The sequence below is a fragment of the Protopterus annectens genome, chromosome 3.part1 (genome assembly GCF_019279795.1).
Source record: "Protopterus annectens isolate FY-2018-M chromosome 3.part1, PAN1.0, whole genome shotgun sequence".
NCBI classification, from domain to species: Eukaryota; Metazoa; Chordata; order Ceratodontiformes; family Protopteridae; genus Protopterus; species Protopterus annectens.
This window is the reverse complement of record NC_056732.1, coordinates 382216978-382236192: the sequence shown is the minus strand read 5'-3', so window position 1 is coordinate 382236192 and position 19215 is coordinate 382216978. Positions and strand designations below refer to the sequence as shown.

At 38.6% G+C, this 19215-nt stretch overlaps 1 protein-coding gene across 1 annotated transcript in view; it reads right to left on the bottom strand.

Moving 5' to 3' along the window:
- The window catches only part of CCHR3.PART1H7orf31 (chromosome chr3.part1 C7orf31 homolog), a 559004-nt gene that overhangs the window by 348745 nt on the left and 191044 nt on the right, over positions 1-19215 (bottom strand). The window lies entirely within an intron of this gene.

The following is a 19215-nucleotide window of genomic DNA, read 5'->3' as shown; positions in this document are numbered from 1 at the left end:
TGCTTTTATCATTTTACCGTAATCCATTAAGGGAGCACAATTTGTAAGAAAATAAACAAAAGACAACATGCAGTTTTTGTATATACATATTTACATTTATTTGCCCAACTTACATGGAACTCTAACCTAACTGTAGTCGCTGCATGACTTTACAAGCACAGGAAGGTGATAGGAAGGTAAGAGGTAGGTGAGTACCCACTTCGAACGTCTCTCTCACAAATCATCTGATTTAATAAGTATGTATAATTACTGTTATGCCTGCAGATATTAGGAGCTCAGCTCAGTGAGCTGATTGCAGGTAAGAATTTCAAGCAGTATTATAAATAGTAGCTATAAGTGATATGGCAACTGGAGGCCAGATCAAAGCTGGACCTAAATGTGAAGCTCAGAAGGCCAGATTCTGAAATATTGAAATTCCAAATGAAGCCAAACTTTTGATGTTAAAGTCCAAGTAATAATGGTTATAAAAAGTGCTAAGTATCTATGGTAATGTCTATAACAGATGCATTCTTTAAGCAAATGCTGAAAGAACCGTACACCTACTGAAGTATTCCCTGATAGCAACATTTTTCAATGAGTAGTTCTCTGCCCAGTGGCAACAATACAGTTTGCAATCTGCTTGGAAAGGGGTTACAGAGCTGATGCAAACTCCTCCTTCCTTGGATCAAAGAGGATGAACAGCTGTTCTGATATATGGATTCATGCTCAGTCAGAACCTGAGCTGAGTTCAGGCTGGGAAGGGTTGTTTCTCTCTTAAATTCTACTCCTAGAAAAAAACAAAGGGAAATGAAAAGACGAGTTTAAAGACAAATCTGACATCGGGTTTTGGAAGGAAAATAAAATATGAATTAATACTGAGGGGCACTTGATTTTTGTGAATGATCAGCTAACATCTTTACTAATAATGACTTAAAGATCTAAGATCTTTGGAGCAAAGGTGATGGCCACCAAAAAATACTTTCCAAGAAAAGAACTTCAGAGATGATGAATCAGCAGTCTAAAGTGAACCACAAGCAAATCTGTCTACCATGAAGGTTAAATCCTAAGGAGGAGTAGGATTTTTTAGAGGAGGGCAGAGATGCAGATCCCTTTTTGGGAACGGCCTGACTAGCCATTGTTAAATTACATTCCTGAATCCTATCCTCCAAAAATGTCACAAATGGCACAAATACCAGAGAGAGTGAGAGAAAGGGAGAGATAGAGATGTACATCATAGATGAATAAATGAAGCAGAAATCATTCAGCTATCTGAAGTAGGTCAGAACACCCTGCATAACCCTCCTAACCATCTGATGTAGTACAGGATACCTGACAGCCCAGATGGGTAACCCTCTTCCATTATCCATATAGCCAAATAAGGGACACATGAAAAGCTTCCTGGCATCTTCAGTCACCATCAATAATGCAAATAGAAGGTCCACTGGAAACAACGAATTTAAAGCAGGAATGAACTCTTAAGTTGGGGCTAACTGTTATCCCAACATATTGGGGCCTCTTTGACTATAAATGGATCTTTTACTTCAGTGACATGACAAATGACACTATACTGTGCTAAGCCACAATGAACATAAAGACTAATCCTTGATGTTTTTTTGTCTGAATTTTGCAATCAAGCACTGTCAGAGGGACTGGCTGTGAGGCATACAGGAATATTATACACCACCAGAATAACGTATCCATATTCAACCCTCTCCTTTCTCTTTTGTAGTTAGAAGAACAGGGACGGGACTGCATTTGCTCAAGTGTTGAAGAGGTTATCTCCTGGGAGCAATGGCCACAGGTTGATTGTTACAGATGGGACTTCCAAATCTTCAGTTTGAGGAGAAGACTGGAGATGTGGTTCAGGTAATCCACCAGTGCAGTCACTCTGTGCAAGTGGTGGGTTAAAAATTCAAATTGCCCAATTTTTTAATATTTCTCAACATGGCCTGGCTGTCACACTGGACTAGGAGAAATACGTTTCACATCCTGAGCTTTCATGCAAGGAGTGTTCTCCATAGATATGGTTTATATAAAGTATCACCACCCTAATAGCTAAGGATCTATCATCAGAATCTGGCACAAGGTATATTACTGAAACATAAGACAGCCATTGAGAATGGTAGGTATAGCCAGCCACTCCAAACCCTGAGACAGGAATCTGACAGCAAAAGTTATGTAAGTGATAATTCTGCAGCTGCTAACATCTCACCATTCAATGCAGTACCTGAAGTCACCTATGCAAAATGCTTGTCATGGTTACCATCAAGACAAAAATGGTACAGAAGTCCCCAAACCGGGACACACTGTCATATTTTCACCCAAGATGCCAAGGGTATGACTTCTTGAGTCCTCTCTGTAAACATGAATGACTGACAATGCTAAATGTCCACCTCTCTACTAATGAAGGCACTCCACTGGGTTGGGCTCCTAGAGGACTTTTCCCAGTTACAAGACCCTTGGGTCTGCAATCAAAGGAGCCAAAATCAGGGATGGTACCAGGAAATGCCTAGAAAAGACCATCAGGAATTAGACTTCTGGGTAAAGGAGCACAAAAAGCTTTTTCTCCTGCAAAGCCTCTTATTTTCTAACAGTAGGCACCTTGGTAGAGAGTCTGGGTGAAGAGGAGATGCCAAACTGTAGTACTCTATGTTAAAATAGGTACTGACCAAGAAAAAATGAAAGACCTTACTGTAAGGACCCAAGATCCTGTAGGCCAAAACATCCATCATGTCCAGCAATATCATCTGGGTACTCTGCAGCAGCAGGACATGATCTTCTACAAGGTCTTCTTCCTGAACTTGGCATATCAGATGAACTCAGTGAGGTCACTGAGATTCAAGGTGGGATGGAAATCTCCTGCCCTATTTAGAGATAGATATGAGTTGCAGAATCTTCCCTCCAGTGCTTTGTGATAGCTCTCTTAGGCTGCAACAGTCTCAGAGAACTGACCCCCATACACGGTCCTGAAACTGTAATTAAGACTGTGATTGTCACTTTTCTGGAAGAAGTAATGAGCACAGCCAGGGATGACAGCTCTGCCTGACTCTTGAAGGCTGTCTTACTCCATGAAGAGACTTCTAACCTGTGAAATGCCCTGTCAAGAAAGAAGCCGAAAGGAATGGGAGAAGTGCATCTCCTTTTTCTGAAGCAAAAATAAATGACCTTGTGTGGTAGAACTTTGCTATGCAGTTCATTAAACTCTACAGATTTTACACTGCCTCTTAATAATGTGCTTATATTTTTCTATCATTTTTGTCTCTCTGTTTTTTTAATATGAGCAATATTCCACATTCCTACTGGAAGCAGGAACAGTTATGTGCTATTTGGTATTTAGTTTGTTTGCTAACTAGACATCCAGATTTTTAACTGGATGTCCCTACATTTTAAGAACTTTGTTCCTATTTTCAATGTCTGTGGGTTGAGAGGTATGCTGTGGGAGTGAAATAATATATAGCTATCAAACGTTGTGGCTATAACTGCTGAGTGTGGGGGGCTGGAGTCAGCTGGATGAAAGTAACTGGCCCTCTTGTCATTTGCTCAATTTAAACAGTTACTATCTGGTTCTGTAGGAATAGTGTGCATTTGTGAGAAGTAAGATGGGTATTTAACTGGACGCCTGATGGGCACAGACTGAGTACAATTGCTGTCGCTATCTTCTTTAAAGGAAAATGACTAGTTGCCTGGTGTTGTTTGCTTATATACTTTTTTTTTGCAGGGCTAATGTGATTATGGTAAGGAATGTGCAATATTACAATGTGTGGCAACTGTTTGGAACAAAGGTGAAATATTTTATCACAATCAGATCTCTGAATTGTTCATAAAAGTGGCTTTAACTGCTTGGTGGGGGTTGTCAGGATGATTGTAACTGACCTATTGTCACTTGATCGTTTTAACAGTCATCTCTCAAAAATAAGGAATAAATGCATCATAGAATACCTAGACCTTCTGAACTTCTGGGGGCTGGTAGCCCTCACACACCAAAGCTGTATAAATGGATTTTGACATGAGCTTAGTAACTGGCTCTGCCCTGAACCCTATCTAACCTAAAATGAGCCGTGTTCATAGCTGTACACAGAAGGTCACTGTACTTGTATGGGGGACTGGGGACAACATTATTATTTCTTTAACAATCCTCCAAAACATCAGCGGTCATTATATCTTGTGTTGGGCTGGGGAGAGTATTGTCATTATTTCTTAAACTGTCCTCACAAACGTCATAGAGGTGCACAAAGTGTCACTATAACTAGTATAGGCACTATAGTGTATCTAGAAGTGACGTGGGAAACATCATTGGAATAATTTTTTTTTAAATTTTCCCAGCAATCAAATGTCTGATGCATATACATGTGGCTGTCTTTTGGGGAGAGGAAATTAGCAAGCTGCTTATGTATTTTTGACAGTAAATATGCTAGCTTCTATTTCTTTTCAGTCTGACATCAGAAGGGCACACAGAAGTTGGCTGTCTTTTGGGGGGTAGGGGTGAAGAGGTATGATTTTTATAAATATGACAGCAGCAGCTTGAACTTTGACTGTGGGCATTTGTGCCTTAATTTTAATCTCAATTTAACACCGGGGTGGATACACAAAGTGACTATCCATGTTGAGGTTGGGGGTAGGGGGCAGGTACTGTTCCCAGATATGATATATATAGCTTCAAAAGCATTTGTCTTCTTAGTGTATCGTGAACTGGTGTTTGGCTAGCTTTGAGTATAAAAAGTTGGAAACAACTTATTTATTCCTTGAAATAAAAAAAGTAGGACTGAATTTTATTTCCATAAGCATGTTTTTGTTCAGGCCATCATTGTATCAAAAGGTTGGGGAAAAAAGCTCCAAACTGCACCTCAGAGCATCTATAATCCCATGGAGTTCAGTTACCTAGTAACCCCAAACCTCCAGCTTAATTTAGTTATTACTGTGTAGTCTTGGCCAGTCGGGATGTGCTGAAAGAAGCAGGAAAAAAATTAAAGAATAAGACTGAATATTTTCCTTTTGTAATACTTTTTATTCAGATAATCACTAGATTACGAAGGTTCTTCAAAACTTCTAAAATTAATCTCAGGGTATCTTACAGCACCATGGCTTCTGGAGGCCGAGCAGCCCCCAGATCCACCTGCTTAATACGTTTATATTTTCACTGCAGTTAGTATATTATAGACAGGGTCAGTTAGGATGTGCTGAAAGGATGCAGGAACAAAACAAGGTTGACAAGTATGACTGAATTTTTTCTTTGATCATGATTTTTGTTCAGGCAATAACTGCATGAAAAAGGTTGTTAAAAAGCTCTGAAATGCACTTCAGAGCATCTAAAACTGCCATTGCATCTGAGGGCCTTGCAACCTCCAGCTTAGCTTAATGCAGTTGTTTCCTCCACAGTTATGTGAGTGCAGTCTTGAATGAATGAATAACTGCAGAAAAAAATTAATAGTGAGATTACTGTAAAAAAGGGAGGAAACAATTAACTGAGAGTGTGAGAAGACTCAGATCAGCTGGACAAGCAGGGGTGGTGCCATGGACGCTTTCCCATCTAGGGCATCAACTTACCTAAGGGTGGCCCTGCAACTACTGCAACTCAGCGTATATATATATATATATATATATATATATATATATATATATATATATATACATGCATACATATATCTATATATCTATCTATATATATATATATATATATATATATATATATATATATATATACATACATATATCTATATATCTATCTATCTATATATATATATATATATATATATATATATATTTATGATATATATGGTTTGCTATCAGCATTCAGATTGGTACTTACCCAAAGCTGGGAAGGTCGTACGGCTGTTTTCAAGTTTTCGTAATGCCAATCTGGAATATGCTTGACTCCATATTAGCAAATGGTAGTGTGCATTTACTAATGTGGAATCAATGTTCTGATAACGGATCACACTACAGTGGGGATCAGGAAATGTACCCTTTTCTCACTGTCTTGGAGATGAAATATATAATATGCAGGGGGGTGTGGGGGTGCAAAGGGGCTTGTCCCCCCTTAAAAAACATTACCAGTAACACAAACTTTCATCACTGGAACTTCTGGTGTTCAAAAGTTGATTCCATGTTACCATTTTTGAAATGCTGGTAATTCATTATTACCAATTTTGGCAAACTGGTTTGATCAAAAGGTGGAAAATTATTTTGATTTTCCACATTTGGATAGTAAACATATATGATATATAGATGTATAATTACAGATAGATAGATATATACCCTATATTCTACAGTCCTCTTTTTTAAAGTTAATTCCTCTTATACATTCATAGGGATCCCCTTCACAACATCAAATACTCACATTATTGAATCCGACTTCATCAAACTGACTTTGTCGAATCTTCATTATATCGAACTTCTGGAACAACAAAAATGAACCCCGAGAAAGGAACCACTTGGTCACCATGGTCAACCTTGCCCTCCCTCCACTGTAGGAGTTGGTATATTTAGTTAGGGGGGGTGCCCCCCCCCCACATGGATTTTTTTTGTTTTGCTGTTTGTTGTTTTATCCTGGTGGTTGAGTGGTTCCTTTCTTGGAGTTTGTTTTCATCATTCTGGGAGTTCGATATAATGAAGATTTGACAAAGTAATTTTAATGAATTTGGATTCGATAATGTATTTAATGTTTTGAAGTAGACACATTCATAGGTAAGTACTAGGCTAGCTGTCCTTATGGGGTCATTTTAAGCCTAACCAGTATCCATTTTTGTGCTAGAAATAACCTATCCCATTTTGGTTAGTGATTGGCCTTACCTAGCCCATGATTGATAACTATATATTACCCCTAATGAGAATAACTGGGATAATACCATGGATAAGCTGTGGGCACCCATGCACTAGATAAAGCATTTAGGAGCTGCATCTGTCAATCAGTAGAACAGGGGGAGGTGCTGGGCTAAGTTTTCTCTTTTTCATCCATAGATCTAAATTGTACTTGATAATGGACAGCGATAAATTTTATTTTATGTGGATGGTGAGTCTGTTTCAAAGCAGTGGTATCCTCTGCAAAATATACCTGTCAGTCTAAGCTGTTCTATTGATGTTTAAGAAGAGGTTTAGATCCCTAAACTAAGTATTTCTGATGCCATTCGACTTGCCAATGTGCAGTAAATCCATCAGTAATGGGTTAGAGGATGTCTTGCATGTCAGACACAGGTCACTTCTTAGCAGTCTGTAGGCTACTGAGTGCAGTGACAGGGTTTTCAGTTGGTCCATGTAGGATATGTTGTTTAGGCCTTGCATCCTTTCAGTAAGGTATCTCAGTGGATGTTAAAGTTGTTGCATTTGTCGGGAAAGATCCATGCCAAATGGGGCATTATATTTATGACTGGCCTAATGAGGGCTGAGTAAAGGAACTCAATAACATTCCTAGATCTAGACATATCCCTTTGTTTATAAGTTGTGCAATACAGGACTTTCTTACAACACTAAACCTCACGTTTGTCAAAAGTTAGGTCACTGTCCACATAGTTTCCAAATCCTTAACTACTGGGTCAGCTCTTAGGGGTGTATTGCCAATGTGGCAGTTTTGTGGGGTAGATGACTTAACAAATGATACAATAATACATTTTTTTAATTTAGTTTCAGACCATGATTTTGACACCAGTTATTTATTTGAATTAAACCTTCTTGCAGGATGGCTAAGTCATCTGGGGATTCAATGACTGCTCTTAGATTGCATATATATATATATATATATATATATATATATATATATATATATATATATAGACAGTAAGACAATATATGAAGAGCATGCACTGCATTGCTCTCATTGCTCTAAGTTAACCTAAATGCTTTGAATGAGCAATTAACATCAAGCATGAAATAATGCAACTTTTCATTCCTTGGAATTGCTTAACTTTGCAGTGGTCCATATATATATATATATATATATATATATATATATAGATAGATAGTTTCACCATCTGCCAGCTATACTGGAATAATATAATTTACTGGGACTGTTTAGTTCAAATATCTGATCTTGATTTTTAAGACATTTGTTGCTGGACTACAGCTTTATTAGAAGACACAACTTCAGAAGTCTCTATCTGAAATTTTTAAATGACAGTTTAATACACTATATTTTCTTGCAACAGGACTGGTTGTTCATCTACATTTAATGCTAACAGCAACATATCTGTGATTTCTGATTCTGCTGATTTTTTCCATTTTTTTTATTTGGAGCCTGGTTCAGCGGTTAGCGTTGTCGCCTCACAGCAAGCGGTTCTCCCGTTCGATTCTCGGCTGGAGCGCCTTCTGTGTGGAGTCTGCATGTCCTCCCTGCGGTCGAGTGATGTCTAATGACATGCAGGTAGGTATGTGCGTGAATGGGTGTGTCTTCTTTGAAGGTTGGGTGTCGGGCTGGCAACTCGGCACCATAAAAATCAACTGCCAATCATTACCGGACCGGAGTTCCGCTGTGGCGACCCCTAACCGGGAAAAGCCAAAAGACATCCAGTAATGTATGTAAAGTAAGCGATCTTTTCTTCAGCCATCTGCCTATTAACAGCTGAGCTGATTAGAGGCAGAAACATTGCAGTGGTATATTTATATCTTTCCAATGTGCAAGATGGAAACCCTCATAGCTTTTGTTACAACCTATTCCCATGATAATGTTCATAGTTTGGTTAGTTATTTCCAGCTGTCTGTTTGACTAAGGGTAATGTGTAATGATGTTATATGCATTTATATACAAACCTTCTGAATTCATCACTTTATTATTGCTGACAATTGTCAGATATGAGAATATTGGCTATTCCCTGTCTCGAGAATGTAGACAGCAGTGCATTAATTAAACCTGCACTTTTTGTGTCTGTCAGTGTTATTATTTCTGGGTATTTGAGATAAAAATCCACAGGTGTTAGAGACATGGCTTTTCTGAAAATGGAAGAAATCTGTGTCCAAGCATTTCTAAGAAAGATCTGAACCTTGGTAGCCAGCATCTCTTCTTTTGGTTGGCCAAAACATTACACTTCTTGCTCTTCCATTGCACATATTTGTTCTCAAATGCGACTTATGGATTGTCTCAAGCACTTGTTTTCTCAGCTGTTTGGGACAATATATTTTATCATATTCAGGCATTATGTCTTAAAAACAATTTACTTCTTCAATGAATAAAATAGAATTTATATTTATTTCCTTACTGGTTATTTTCACTCTGGCCTTCTTGTAAAGTCTGTAATGAAATCTTTAAGTTGACATCAGTCTTTACTACTCAAAAGGAAGTACTAGGGCAATACATAAGCAAGCAACTTAGGCAACATTAAAAGGGGAGGAAAAAAGATGCAATGCCAGCACTAGAAGAACAGAACAGCTGATATGATATTAGGGTTGATTATTACAAATTCCACATCCAGCCCTCTGCTAGCATGGATGTAGGTAGGGCTAGTGAGTGCAAAGGAACTCTGAAAAAACAATACTGAAGGGAAATACAAAGACGGTATGTAAGCAAGCTGTCTAGGTAACATTAAGAGAGGAGAAAAAAACAGCCTCAGTTTTAATCAGTAAGGACTCTTGTTTTTCCTTAATTAAATAGACAAATGGATAAATATGGAATTTGTGTTATTAAGTATTTATTTCACCTACCTCATCTTCTGCTTACAGTGCTGTCCTCCCTTTTGGTGTACTTAGTTTGATAACTGAATTTACTTTCCTATTCCATTGTCATTACAAATTGGTGGGAAATATTTTTTCTTTGTAACAGTTAACTACTGCCCAAGAATAAGCTGGTTGGAAGTAGTCTTGCATACATAGCAAACATACCTCAACCTCTTAGAGCAAGAAATCTGGACAATGTCATAAATAAAGGGGGGAGGGGGACAAAGGCCCAAAAATAAGGATATAGAATAACAGGTTTTGTGTTAGCATAAATTTTTCAAAGGGTATGAAGTCTAAAACTCAAATGCCTGTCATGATTTTCTGACTTCAATCCTTAATGACTTGCCAATGATTTTCCAGAAAACCACAATTTTATGAAAAATGGACCAAAAATATGAAGCAAAAATCTGGACATTCTGGGAAAATCTGTACAGTTAAGATGATATCAAACCTTCCCCACCCCTAACAAACTCCTTTCACCCTTTGTGTCCTTGTTTCACAGTTAGGCATTCCCAGTACAGCCATATTCAAACTAGCACCCCTAGAAGAGCAGAGCAGCTGATCAGGTGTTTGTCTGTGGAACTTGATGAGTGCTTAAAACAAAGCTTCCCTTTTTTTCTTTTTTATTGTGATAACCCTGTTTTTATTACATGAGCACAAATCATGTGTGAAATGTGATTACTTTACAAACTGCTCTCGGTGTAAACAATTTTGAAGAATGAATCTGGTTAGTTAATCTTGCTAAACTCCTGCTGTTGTTCTTGCAATAAATGTACTGAACTGGTGTAGCTCTACAGGAAGGGAAGTGTCACTCTGCGATCTTTAAGATGCTTATAAAGTGCAGCTCCTCTTTGAATGTTTTATACCTGCTGATTATATGGAAAAGCACTGGAGCTGTAAAGTACCCTGTTTGTAGCCTGCGAGAGTATGTAAGTGCCAATATAATTTATAGGTGCACCCTTTACATACCTTCACATCTTCTGTAGTAAACTTAATATCCAAAATAGCTTTGTACTTAAAACATCTGTATCCTGTGCTAACTAGCTGAACACTGCAACAGACATGTCTATATAACTGTGACAGTGTGAGAGTTGGCAGTACTAAAAATTACTTTTGTGCCTCCCATTTATTACCTCTTAGACTAAATCTAGCATTAATAAGTTTAGTGCAATACATGAACTGAACTGTGTCCTCCCTCTCTCTCTATTAATGCTACGGTTGGTCATTACAATCCCACTCTCCTGCCCAGCCCTTTAGTAGTATGTATTTAGTTTTGCACAGGTATTGCCACAGACTGGAAAGGAACCCTGATACAAAAACAAAGGAAAAAACAAGGACAGTACATACATAAGCAAGCTGTGTAGGCAACACTAAAAGGGGAGTAAAAAAACACCCATTTTAATAACCAGGAACTCCTGATTTTCCTAATCGATAGAGTACATAAATCTGTGCTTTTAGATAGCGTTATTCAGTATTTGTTTTACCTCTCTTACTCTCAGATTTCAGTGTTGTCTCCCCATCTGTTGTGCTTAGGTTAACAACTGAAGTCACTTACCTTCCTGTTACACGGCTGTGGGAGATAGCTTTTTTGTAACAGTTGACTGCTGCTCAAAGGCAAGCGTGGGATCTTCGTAGCCTTGCTATATTTGGCAGTGCTTCAGTCCCTTATCCTACCCCCATCCGTCCTGCATCTAACATCCTGGAAGATTCCTTTAAAAACAATTATTTTCCCCTAACCTAGTCACCTACAATTCTTCTTCTTCAAAGTTCTTTCCCATTCAACCCTCTCACACTTAGCATACCCCTTATCCAGTCCCCTTTAACATCAGTCCCTCTACCCTAAACATTGTACTACAATGTAACTAATTCTAAAATACCTTAATACATCTTCTTTAGACTAACCCACTACAAACAGATTTTCAACTCACTGTTGTTGTTGTCTTTCGGCTTTTCCCGGTTAGGGGTCGCCACAGCAGAACTCCGGTCCACTAATGATTGGCAGTAGATTTTCATGAACGCCAAGGTGCCAGCTCAACGTTCAACTTTCAATGAAGGTATGCCCATTTACGCATGTCTTTCGAATGCCCACCCAACCGCGGGGAGGACATGCAGACTCCATACAGAAGGCACTCCCCGCACTCCAGCCAAGAATCGAACGGGAGAACCTCTTGCTGTGAGGCAACAACGCTACCACTGCACCACCGCGGAAGTAGATTTTCAACTCACTAATATAACCAAATTTCTATCATTTCCAAAACCAAAATGTCATCCCTATAAACTTCAACTACAATATGTTGCCACCTAATCTTTTAGCCATACTCTCCACTTTAACCTTACTATGACCACTAACAATCTATCAGCTGTCACAAAACAAAAGTTATGTACTTACTGTAACAATAGATATGTGTTGTCTGTTTCCATCCTTCCTCAACTGATGGATTTCTGATCTATCCTGGTTTCCAACTTTGGCTGCTTTTTCCAGACTTAGGATCCACAGCTCAGGCTCTTCTCCTTGCCCATAATCCCCTCCTGTTCCCAGCATTACCTCAGACTGAGTTTGCCTTTATTTCCTGCAAAACCAATAAATTCAGTATAAATATGTATTATTATAAACAAAGTATCAGATGACTGCATGACAAAATAGTGCCTTCTGTTACAGACTCCTAGGAGGAGTCAATACCTCTCCCCTTGCACTTATGCTTCTGAGGAGCCTCCACAGGGGAAAGCTCTAGAGAGGACTTAGAAGTCTGAGGAGTGTCCTGAATGAGGACCATCTCAAGGCTAGTATGAACCGGTTTTCCCAATGAAATAGACTTGCCTGATCAGGACCAAGGGCTATCATTTGCAGAGACTGTGAAGCTGAAAGTTGGCAGAGATATCCATTCTACAGCCTTGGAGAGAGCTCTCTCCATAGCCTCGAAGACAGAAGCTGAGGAGGAACCCAAGATCATCCTGCTAGGAGCTGAAACTGCTATGTCAGCATGAGCAAGAGCACCACCCCGACTCTGCTCCAAAACTGAACCCAGAGCCAAGATATCTAATGCCTTGGCTCCAAGGGGAAGGGATATTTCTGACAGAATCAGAATTGAACCATTATCTTGAAGACTTGATGCTCTGTATCTTTGGCTCTGAGATCCATCTGGCTCCAAAGAAATTGGAGCCAGTTCGGTCAGATATGATGCTGGAGTCAAAGATGACCACAAATTTGGATCTGACATGGACAACCTAGAAGATCTGAGATCCAGCATCCCAGAACCCAGAGGTTGGATCAGGGTAGGAGTAGCCATAAGTAAGGGAGAGGGTCCAAAACTCATGGGTCCAGTGGAAGATGGAGACTGGAGAACTCCCAACTGAAACTGGATCCTGAGGAACTTCTTCATCATTATTTCCATATCATCTTCTGTCAAGCTTCTGGTAGACCTGATGGGCCTTAATAATGAAGATGTAGTGGGAGGCCTAGAAATTCTCTGTAAGGTCTCTCCTGTAGAAAGGGTGACCGCAGCCTTGCAAATTGAGCAATTCTCCTTCATATGAACTACCAGCAATAGTAGCAAGAATACACAGAGAAAGAAACTGGTGTATATATGAAAAGACAAAACTATAAACAATGGTATCAAAAACTATTAGATGGTGCTAGTAAAGAAACGCACAGAAGGCACAAAGGAGGCCTAGAGTAATATTTTTTAAGGGAAGGGAAGGAACTTCGGCCGAAAAAAGATGTGCAGTAAAATAAGGTATAAAATCAGAGAAACACCAACCACTTAACAGTAGAAAATATTAGAAGTAGTAGCACTTAGCTGAATTAAAGTCTGGGCGAATGAATCACATCTAAACTACACAAGCGGCAAATGAGATCTGATATAATGTTGTGGACAGGAGTGGATTATGAGTAAGGGGAGGAGCCTGAGCTATGAATCCTACATCTGGAAAAAGAGGCCGAATTTGGGTCTGAGGTTGAATCTCAAATCCATCAAATGAGGAATGGGCAGAAAAGACAACATCAGATCCTTCATCTCCTTGCAAAGGGTATTGTTATCGAACCCATGAATACAACTTACAGTTATACCCCCCCCCAGATCTATGTCTCCCCAACAACTCTATTTACTCTTTAAAAAACATTCTATTATAACAACCTGATCACTATAATAAATGCCAAGTTAGACTGAAAAAGCATCTGTCTGATTCAAACACTTTTACTCAACCAAATATTGACAATATGTGACAACATACACCCAAAGCCAAGATAATTCATCACAAGTAGCAATCATAACCACACCCATCAAAACTCAATCAGCGCACATCTAAGTTTCACCCAGCTGCTGTAACAACTGATCCTCTCAAACACAACAAACAAACTCTACCAAAGTAGCTCAGTCATACCTTTTTAAACATCTTTATTAAATCCCATTTTAAACAATGACATAGGTACGTGTACATTCATAGTAAAGAAAACAAACCGCGAAAAACATTTGTATACTTTTACTGTTATTAGTTTCATGCAATACATATACATGTTTTTTTGACAATTATCATACACATTATATAAATTGCTCAATCCTTGCCTTCACTTAACCCTCACTCCTCCTCCTCCTGAATATTATTCTGCATGTACTGTTCTCACAATTTCCATTTACCTCTATGTAATTTACTGTTTACCTTTTCTAGAGATCCCACCTCCATTTTTTATCTCTTTTACATTTTTCGGTACTTCAGTTACTGTCGGTTTAGATATTGATTTCCATTTTCTAGCAATTGTTTTTTTTTTTGGCAGCTAATAACATTAAACTTAAGAAGGTCTTAGTATGCCATGGCAATTCAAATTCTGTAAGTCCGTGCTCAAATGAATCATTTCCTTAGTTACAACAATTCTGACAAAATACTCTGTAGGGAATTTTGAAAATCTGTCAGCTCACTGCTTTCCCAAAAGTATGTTCCAAATTATTTTGCTCTGTCTTTTTCTTTACTGTCACATTCAAGCATTTTCTATCTACCTGAGGGAAAATTCACTTGTCTACTTGGGGTATACAAATACCTACACAAACACTTCCAAGTAAAAATCCTAAACCTTCTGGACTTAGTTGTATATTTGGGGAGCCATACAGATGTCCACCCATTGTTTCTTTACTAAATTGCCTTTTCGGTCTCTTCCCAAGCTTTTCTAACCTCCTTTAATTCAACATTTATATGCCCTACTAATTATTCTTTTTTTAACAGCAGCTTCTGTCCTAGATTCAACTAAAAATGAATCTTTCACTTATCACTCCCCATACCTGTCACTCATTGCCTATACTCAATCTGTGGTAGGGAAGGCAGTCATTAGTCTGCAGTCCAAATATCTGCTTGGCCTCATCCCATCTTACTATCTTTCTTCGTTTCATAATTTGCTCCTTTGCTATTTTTTTCCAGTAAATTGCAACTCTTTCTTACTTGTTTTTTATAACCCTACTTGCAGTCATTCCTGTTGGTAAAATCTCCTTAACCATTCACATGATGACTTAGTTTTTAGAGATATATATAATCCAAATGTGTACACCATCTGCAATAAAATTATAGGCCTTTACAAGTTAATTCAAACTCATCACTCCACATACTAATACTTACTGAAACATGGTTAAAATTCTATAACAAAGATGAAAATGTCTCCCACCAGGATATAAAATAATAAGAAATGATCACGGTACTAAATGTGCTTCAGAGGTACCTAGTATGTTCCACACCTTAGAAATATCATTATGCCCCTACATAACTCAGATTTAAGTCTGAAGAACTAATAATAATAATAATGCAACTCTCTCTGACAACTAATCATACTTTACATTAAATCTGCATAAGATAGTATGAATAATAGATGCAGACATACCTCGAAATAGACACAATGCTAATATAACAGAAAATATACCAAGTGGATAACTAACAATGTTAAGCAGGAAGCTCTTCATGTCAATCACCTGAGAATAGATTGGTCTGATCAAGTTGCTATTACCTCCCACTTAAATATCAGTTTGTTCAATGTAACCCAAGTAATTGAATGTCCAACAAGGCATCATAAAACCTCTGGCAAAACTAGCAATTAGATGGCACTCTGAATTTCATACCAGGCACTAATCCTGAAATAAAGAAAATAGGCTGGAAACCTCCCTGCTACACTTAGTGATCACCATCCAAACTACATGATCAGAAGTGTCTTAAAAATCACCAAAAGCCAAAACCTAAACTCATAAGAAACCTTACCAACTTCAACAAAGACATTTTCATTGAGATCCTGAAGCACAGCAGCAGAGCTCCGCTATGTTGTCTCATACCTCATCTCTACCTTTATACAGATTCTAAACCAAGATGCCTAACTGTGATCTAAGTGAATCAAAGTGATAACTGATCCCTGACTAACATGATTAACAAAGCAATCATTGAAAACTAAGGATAACGCGTCTAATGAGTGGCACAAAAAAAAAACAATTGTCAAAACTTCTAATGTATATGAAATCTCAACAAAATACATTTAGAGATAAAAATGTACACAACATCTCACACAGCTAATTCCAACAATCTCATATGGTTCTTCACTACTCTTTGGCACAGAGGAATAAAACCCTTACTAACTCGCAGGTAACCTGAATTTAAATAGTGACTTGGACATCTGTAGGAGCTGGTAGGGGAAGATGGTAGTGAGCAGTCAGTGCTAGCGCACACATCCTGGGGGAAGGAACAAGCTCTGATTCACTGTATGGGTAACACCTAGCAGGAGCACTAGGTTTCTGGTCTATGGAGCTCAAGTCTATTCAGCCTAAACTGCTGTGTGCAATCACACTGCGAATCAAGAGAAATTCAGTGTGCAAAGACATGCTTCCCCTTAGAGGGCTGCTAAATCAGAGCTCAGAAGAACCACACAGGGGAGCCAGTGCCCCATGAGGGGAAAGGTTAGGCCATTCCACCAAACCAGCAATGTTGGCATACTCCTTACAATCTGACCCATGCCTTGAGTGGAACAGATGATGGGGCATTTTCAAACAGGAATTAATGGGCTGCTGCTGCAACCACAAAGTGGTGGAGAGGGGGGTGCAAAGAGAAGGAGGGGAGCATGACTGGCAGATGCCAATCAGTCTTAAGTGCATTACCTGCATTCAGAAATGAATGCTGTTATTGCATTTGAAGTCAGAACTGAAGCAGTTTAGCTCTCCATGTGTGCATGTATTACATAAACTGTAGCAGTTGCTTCTTACAGCTTGCTAAAGTTTAAAAGTACAGAAGAGTTTTTTTTTTCTCCTCAGCTGTGTGTTGAGAAGTATAAATGCAGAACAACAGACCTGGCTTGCTTGGGAATGGCCTTTCTACACCATATCAGGGGACACCAATAGCTGCCAGAATGGTTAGCTACACCTCTGATCAACAGGCATAATAAGTAACACACAGACACTGTATATAAGTGGCCAAAACTCAATGAGGTCCTTTCTGTAAGATTAATTCTCTGGAACTTCACATGGCACAACAATTAATGTAGATAGCACATTAAAATCTAAAGGTATATGTCCCATAATCTTTATAGATTTCCCATATGTCTCTGGACATTTCCAGAGGTTAGAATCTTGTATTGATTTATTTTTGCTTCAAGAAAGACAGAATTGCTATACAGCCTGTAGGCTGTCAAGTGCAGCCAACACATGTTGCATAATGTATGCACCAGCTCCTGGTTTAACAGGTACAGTTAATAAATAATCTCTTGCTTGGTGAGATGCTGGAATATCAGCCATGGCCATTATTTAGTGTTCCTGGGGTATCAGCTAGACACCCCAGTACAGAGAGTGTTTCTTCCACAGGAAGAAAATGGATCTATGTTTATATCTAAAAATGGATCTATGTTTATATCTAAAAATGGATCTATGTTTATATCTATTTCAGGGTTTTTCCACTCAGACTTCAATCACTGCAATGGAATACCTCAGGATTCTAGTTCTTATGGCATCTAGGATTCTCATAATACCTCTGGCAAGATGCCATGTGAGAAAGGTACAATGGTTTGGAGTCTTTTTGGTTCCCGCATCAACATCCATTATCTTTTCAGATTCCAGTTCTGGGATTTGTAAGATTTGTAAAAAGAGAAATCACTTGGTGGAGACATCAAACATCCCTTAATCCGGGCCTCCCTCCTTCCAAAGCAGTCAGTCACCACAAGCACCTCAGACTTTGCTTGGGGGTCAGTTTCAAGGGGAGATAAAAGTGCAAGGTACCTGGGATAACAAAGACAGACACAAGCACATAAATACAAAATAGATGCTTGCCCTTATCAAGGCATTCAACTCTTTGAATCACTTCTGGTTCCCAGGACCACTTCAAGTTGTTCAAGACAACTTTGATGAGCTGATGCATCTTGTGACTTCTGTTGCCATGGTGACTGCCATATTTTGTACTATGACAACATCTCCATATTGGAGGATTTTAATTTCCATATGTATATACTTTTAGGCATATTGCAACAAATTTTACCATCTGGACTTTATTTCTCTGAATCACTCATACAATGATGGTCATCATTTCCATGACTCCTTTTGCGATTAGCCTGTTGTCCTCTCTTTTTGCAAGCTGTTTTACAGAAGCACACGCAATCAGTGTAGGATCTTATATGAGCAGCATGCTCTGTATTGTGAGTGTACTAAAGAGAAGCGAGTACTGTTTGTTTCACTGGTAGTTTTGAAAATCTATGTAAACACTATGAAGGAATGCTGGAATTATTTTGACTGAAAAGGCCACACTAAATTGAACATTGGAAAGGATCTTTGTGTTCTTTTGTAAATAGACTAGATATTGTGCACTTGTTTGCTGAACTTGTTTGCTGAAACAGACTAGCAGTGCATTCAAGAATGAGTTTTCTGTTTCCCATAATTTTGTAAGAAAGTGGCATTTTCACTTCTTTACTATCTATCTATATATATATATATATATATATATATATATATATACATATATATATATATATATATATATACGTTGCTGTGTTGCTGGAATTGTGTATGTGTGTATGTGTGCATGTGTGTGTGTGTGTGTGTGTGTGTGTGTGTGTGTGTGTGTGTGTGTGTGTGTGCGTGTGTGGGTGTGCAATATAAGGCTGATTTACCCTTTAACAAACACAATTTAATATTCAGCACACAAGATAGGTTATACTTTAGGATAATGCATCACCTAACTAATGTTGATGCTGAACTCAATCCAGATCCACTTAGCTATGCAATATCCTCTCCCTATATGCTTGTATTCTTGCACTCTCACACCAGAGGTACCTCTCTGTATCTCTCCTAAACACACAGAGTGGACTCAGCAAAACTGAAATGCCAGAATCATGTGTAAATTAGCACTAACCAAGTGTCATCTGAGTTGTAAAAGCATTGCAAATACAATATGTCATTCTGTTGTCCTACCTAAACAATATGTATTCTACTCTTACCATCAACCAAACAGACCCCCCCCCCCAAAAAAAATGGAGGTGGAACCATGTTCCTTACCAAAAAGGAAATAAAAGTACATACTATCAACTGTCCTCACTGAGTCTAACTGGTTATCACAAGAGTTACTAAAGATATAAATGCACACATGTTCACAGGACCC